The following is a 6,762-nucleotide window of genomic DNA, read 5'->3' as shown; positions in this document are numbered from 1 at the left end:
TGTGAATTGAAAATCAAGAAATAGTAGTATTACTAATTTTTTTTTCTTAGCAATAACTTTGTGAAGAGTTTTTTATAGCACTAATGTTATTGTAATAGCAATTTTTTCAAGGCTATTTCATGATAACATAAGTTTATCATATCATTGAGTTTCTATTTGTACACTAGAAATTTTCCTTGAGTCGTATGTAGCCTTAATCTATGCTTTATAGTCAACAATATTTTTTTTAGTAGTTAAATCTCCATGCCTCTCGATAGAACTAACCATATATTTATCATATGCAGACATAAGTTTTATTGTCAAACACAATATTAAATTCTTATTTGATATTATTAGCGTTCAAGATGTATAGTCTAATAACTCCATTACTTGACAAAAGCAGGTATAAAAAAATCATATGCATTATAATTATAATATTACCGTGTTTGGCTAGCATACATGCATATTAAAAAAATTAGTTAACAATATTCTACTGAAAAATGTATTAGCACGAATCTCGAGTCAATCTTAAAGTCGAAGAAAAGAATGACATGATAGAGCTGGACCAGCCAAAATGTGATTCGAGTACCCAAGAAAACCAACTGGCTCATTCTAGCCAGTATTCACCCAAGTCAGTCGAACAACATACACCTAGAAGACACCCTCTGCTAGAGGGCACTAGCCTACTCAACCAACAAGAATTCTATCAATAGGAAACAAGGACCGATAATCGGCTACTAACATCAAACGGGCAGACCCATCTACCCGGCTATCTTCATAAATCTTCTTAGTCTTCAATACTTGAAGGTCGATCGACAAAAGTTCCCCATCCAGAAGTTCGATTGACACCACTCATCAATTTAGCTCTTTTGGTCCTAGTCGACCAAGTTAGAAAACAACACGACCCTAGATCCACAGGTATTTACTATAGTAACCTATACAACCCCCCATAAAGTGGGGTTATAAACTTATTTTTTCTTCATTTCTCACCCTCTCCAACAAATAAAGGGGTCATTTCTTGTAATAGGACTTTTTTGGTCTCTCTATTCTCTCATGTATCTTCTTACTAAAATGGACTTTAGGCTTTTAACCCTCTCCATATACCATAAATATTTGATTATCTAAAAAGGGTCAAAAGAGCTCAGAAATAACCCATTTTCCTCGAAGGGACAAGTTGTTGCGCACTCATTGCCACTTCTCTCTCTCTCTCTCTATCTCTCTCTCTCTCTCTCACCCTCTCTCTCCTTTTCACTTGGTTTAAATGCTCGATTCATTTGGGCATGTCTTCTAGATAAATTTGGATTCAACATCCTGAAAGGTGCATGGAGAGTGGAGCATACCACTAGCAATAAGAAGAGCAACACCAAGCAAGAAAAAACCTGCAATAGAGACACTTCTAACATGGTATACGCCAAAGAGTTTATGCAAAAACAGATCTTGTAGCCAAAAAAATCACATTTTTGTCACTTTCCGAGAGGTTTTGACTCAAAGTCAAGAACCACATAAAAACATATAGTCGGCTCCTCACAGTCGGGAATCACTCTTGCAAAAAACTGACCAACAACAACTTGACAAAGCTCAACTGATGTCGGTTGATAGGTGTTGAACTAGGCATAGGCCCCAACGTGAAACTCTATCGGCTCCAAATTGTTGAGGTTGGAGTGAAAGAAACTAAGCCAAGGTGCATCCCCCATCATGAGATGCCAGTAAGAGAATCAGATCCACTACCTCAGCTGACACCCAGCTTTGCATTGAAAATGTGTTTTCCTTTCTAGAATTCTATACGTTCACTACGATAAAAATTACATAAATTTTTCTAACATGTTTCTAGGTCAAATCAAAACTTGGGAAACTCAAAGAATTCATGTGCTTTGGAAGATAGCCAACACTCAAGGAACTCAAATTCGATTAGTAAGGCCGACAATGACCCCAAAAACTTCCATCAGTAAGAAATATCACGAACAACCCATAATACTTCCATATCATAAATCTTAGTCTCCAAAGTTTAATTGGATAAAGATATTGAGGTAGTTTTGAACCTAGTAGCAATAAGTTCCATGAAGAATACATCACAAATCATCCCAGTAGTGAGTCTCGGTGATTGCCCCCGTGAAAGAAAAAATAAGAATCACTTAATAAGCCTAAGAATAGGGGATATCTATCCAAGGAGTGGCCTAAGGTTTCATCCATTATGATTTTAGTGGTGTAGGGTTTCAGCTATGAAGAAAAGGAGGGGAAAAGATAGCCAATATATATTATAAGGCAAAAGGAGCAAAAGCCCCATCATGCAAAAAAATTGAAAGTAATGAGAGCAATTTCCATGGTTTACTTCATGCGAAAAATTTGTTGGAAAGAAAAGAAAATAATTTCCATAGTTAACTTAATGCAAAATAAAATTAGAAAGAAAAGAAAACAAATTTTATTTTTTGTTTCATGCAAAATTGGAGATAACAAGTGTACAAAATTACCATCTTTATGTTGATGCTCTTCCTTGCTTTAATCTCCTTAGTTTTCCTTGATGTTTTTCTTGGTTTGAAGAGGGGAGAAGAGGGAACGAAGGGAAAATTAGTGGGGGAAGAGAAGTTTTGATAGGAGAGGATGGTGAGAAATTGGAGAGAGAGTGGAAGTAGAGAGAAATGAGGGAAGTGGAGGGAAATGAGGGGGGTTGTCGGCGCTATTTTTAGGTTAGTGGGGAGTTGCCCGTAAGAAGCTGTCGGTCACCAGAATCGAAATCTCGTCGCCCGCTTCGGAAGGACATTTTAATTTACATATATATTTAGTTTTAGAAAAATATGAAATTAAACTGACATCATATTTTTTATAATTTAAATGAAAGAACTTTGTACCTCAAATCTTGTATCTATCCCGAAGGATAAACACAAGACCTAAGGATGAGGCTTGATCAAATAAACTAAGAAATCTATAACATTCGTTTGGTCTATAAAAACCATTTTATTTGCCAACAAGTTCCCCTATTTAATATGAATATTTAAATAGGTTTATATTAAGCTGAGTTCGGAAAAGCTTCCTATAAGGGCAAGCCTCTATAGATAATTACATCTTAGATAACCGAAGTCACCAAAGAAAACTCTCGATAAAAATCAGAAAATATTATCTTCAAAGAAGTCAAAATTCCTATAAGGGCAAGCCCCTATAGTTAATTACATCTTAAATGACTAAAGTCACTTAAGAAAACTCTCGATAAAAATCAAGAAATATTACCTTCAAGGAATTTCAAAGGGTGGGACTCTTCAACGAAATCGGACATAGAGGTGTGCAAGGGGATTGGTTCAAATTTGGAACATTTTTTTTATAGAATCCAAAGGAGGAAGAACTAGGGGATGTCACGGATCCAGAGGAGAACTTCGGTGACTTCCCAAGCTATCCTAATGTTTGGCTTCAATTTTGAGGAGAAATGTTTAGATGTTTCATCCTGCCAATTTCATTAGTTAGGGCTTACATTCGTGTGAAATGATCACACGAATGGCCTAGAAGATGTGAGGATTTAGGTCGTGACAAACAACAACCTCGGAGTCCTAAGACGAGTTAGGCCTTATATTGTATAGCAGGGCTATGCAAATGCCTAAAGATAAGGTGAGGATCTACGTTGCATAAGCAAGCAACCTCGAATTCTTTTGGCTTTGTTATTTAAGTCTAAGGAAAAAAGATTGGTTTAGCTAGGGAAGACAAATATTAAAGTTGATTTAAGCGACACTGGTTAGTATCCTACGGTTCTCTCGTTCCGACATCACTATTTTTTATTGGATTCACTTAGTCCAAATGAACTTACTAAACTCAACTTAATGAGTTTCATAATTTTATTTAGACCGTGGTAATCCTTGTTAGCAACCATAGGTTACCTCCTCCGAGGAACTCCCGATCATCCGATAGAGAAGTCTTAATTTAGTTGAAGTTGTAGTTTTATGTGATGTTTGTGATTAAATTTTGAGTTGTTTTATATTTTGAATGTTGTGGTGGTGAATTTGTACATTATGAAAGTACAAGAATAACAACCCTGAAAACTGTAAAAGCGTACCTGGCGAGTCTTCTCGTTCCACCACCTGAAACTTAAAATGCATGTTAAGGCATTTATGGAGAGCAGAAAAAGTAAAGTTTTGGCAGTTTTCCTAACCCTATGTCATATCTTGGAGGGACCTTAAGAGTTTAGTTAAGGACAATTTTGTTAAGAAAAACATATTAAGTTGAGTAGATCTCCGAGGTATCCAATAGATCTGGAGAAAGAAGCAGTCTAAAGGAAGAAGCAGGTCTGTGATATTCTCTCACTGCCTGGTGGAAAATCTCGAGTTCTTTTAAACTTATTATGTTGCTTAATAAGTCATCATGTAAATACCTTTAATGCTCAGGAACATTGATGTCTCAATTATCCCTAAGAATAGGTTAATTATCACTTGTGATTCAATTTAAGAATTATGTGGGTGAAGACCCTTAAAGATGCAAGTTATTGTTGTTGGGACACTTAACCAAATTTTAACCTTAATTGGACTTGTAGTGTTTGAAAAATGTTTTAATTTTCAAAGCTATTTACTTTTCTAATCCTCATTTAAATGAAACTTGATTTAACCTAAGTCACTACTAAGCCCTTAAGACCTAAGTGAGTGTCTTAATTAGCTTTGAAAAAATCAAGCTTTAGGTGATCATGATTCAGCATTTGAATTTTATTTGAACATAAAAATAGGGATATTAAATTGATTAATTATTGACTTCAAAAGTCATACCCCTAAGTCCTAGATTCATTTTATTTTAATAAACTTCCAAATTTTAATAATTTAGAAATTTATTAACTTATCTTTTTAAAAATATTTATTTTAACTTAAAAATAGGATTTTCAATATTAATTTATTTATTTAAACAAAGTAAAATTTTTCTTCATGGTAAAATTATTGGAGGTTCACCTAGGTCAGAGGGCCACTTAAGCAAAATTTTATGATTTTTCTAATTATATTTTAATTATTATAATTATTTATTAATTTTAGTGATTTAAATAAATAGAAAATATGTTTTAATTACAAAAAATTACTTTTATTTTTATTAAATTTCTCTAAGTCTAGAGAAGTTAGAGAAATAAACTTTTCATTTTTGTGATTTTTAATTTATTTATTATAATCATTTTAGTATAATATTAAAGAAAATACATTTTTTAGCCTTTAAAATTGTATATTTAACTTAGAAAAATTAGGAAAAATATTCTAATGAATCCCAAATGACTAGGAAGTAATTAGGAACATTTTAAACTTTTTTCATATTTTTGAAATTGTTAATCATTTTAATTATTTTTTTAATTCAAAATATAGCTAAAAAATGAACTATTTATTTTAAAATAATTTTTATTTTTCTTAAGTGCTCATAATTGTAAGGAAGACTCAGAGGAGAAGATTTATATTTTTCTAATTTTATTTGATTTATTGGAATTATTTTAATGAAAACTCATTTTTTAGCCTTTAAAAATCTTTTTTAATCTTTATTTAAAAAATCAGGAAAAACATTCTAATTGTTCCTAAGTGATTAGGAAGAAGTTTAGAATATTTTCATGAGTTTTATTATTTTTGTGATTTTTAGAGATTTTTAATTATTTAAATATTTAAAATAGGTTAAAAATCAAGTTTATTTTAAATATATTAAAATACCCCTAATCACAAAGAACTCAAAAAACTAAGTTTCATAATTTTTTGAGTTGTCTTTTAATTTTTAAAAATCATTTAAATGCCAAAAGTAATGTTTATCTTTAAAAATCAACTTAAGTTATCAAATGAACTCAAAATATTTTAAAATTTTTATGATGAGTTCTCTGGATCAGGAACCATAATGAAGATCAAAAATCAAGTCATCCAAATGTTTATATTTTCCAAAATTAATTCTTTTAATGACTTAGGGTTTGTAAAAATTAGGTATATTTTAAATGACTTGACCCATGAAATTATTTCCAAAAGCTTCTCTAGTCATGGTGGACCTTCCAAAACTTTCTTAGAATTTTCTAATCAATATGCTAATTTTCATGACTATTTTAAGGAAATAATGTGTAAAAACTTGAAAAATTTGAATCTATGTCTAGGAACCTCCTCTGACTTTGGAAAAATCAGAGGATGTTTCCCTTGACAAAGGCTATGACATGCCAAAATTTTAAGCCAAGGTGATATGTCAATATGCATGAAGAATCAAATGATTCAAAATAGTGTTTAATTAATTAAAAATAAAATATGCATAAAATGGACTTGAAAATTATTCCACATTATTTTCCTCTGTTCACTGAGCAAGAGAGTATTTTTATTTTATTTTTATGATTTTTCTACACAAAGTTATGAATTTTCTAAGTTAGAGGTATTTAAATAAATAGGAAAAGGCCCTATTTATTTATCTATTTAAACAGTGCGTGCCACCTTAACCTACGACGGCTCCGAAGCTCCACGCGGTGTGCTCCCATTTGACGCCGCCATCCACCTCAGCGCTGACTCGGCCCGCTATTTATGTCCCGAAGCGCTGTTCGGCTCGATCTCCTCCGTCCATTTGATACACACTCGATCAAACGACTCCCCATCATCGTCTCTGATAGAATGATCTCGTGACCGTCCACACTAAAACCCTAAGATCTTAGCTTAGAATCAACCAAATCACTTCGGGTTTGATCCTATGGACTCGTTTAAGTGAGTGAACGTATCCATACGGCAATCAAGCAATCAAATTAACTCTAAGCAAATGGATAATCAAAATAAGCTCGGGAGGAGGTGAGGTTTTATACCTTTGCTCTGAGTAGGGTAGCTTGGATCA

This window comes from Phalaenopsis equestris, unplaced genomic scaffold (assembly GCF_001263595.1).
Source record: "Phalaenopsis equestris unplaced genomic scaffold, ASM126359v1 Scaffold000014, whole genome shotgun sequence".
NCBI lineage: Eukaryota > Viridiplantae > Streptophyta > Magnoliopsida > Asparagales > Orchidaceae > Phalaenopsis > Phalaenopsis equestris.
Note: the sequence above shows the minus strand (reverse complement) of the source record.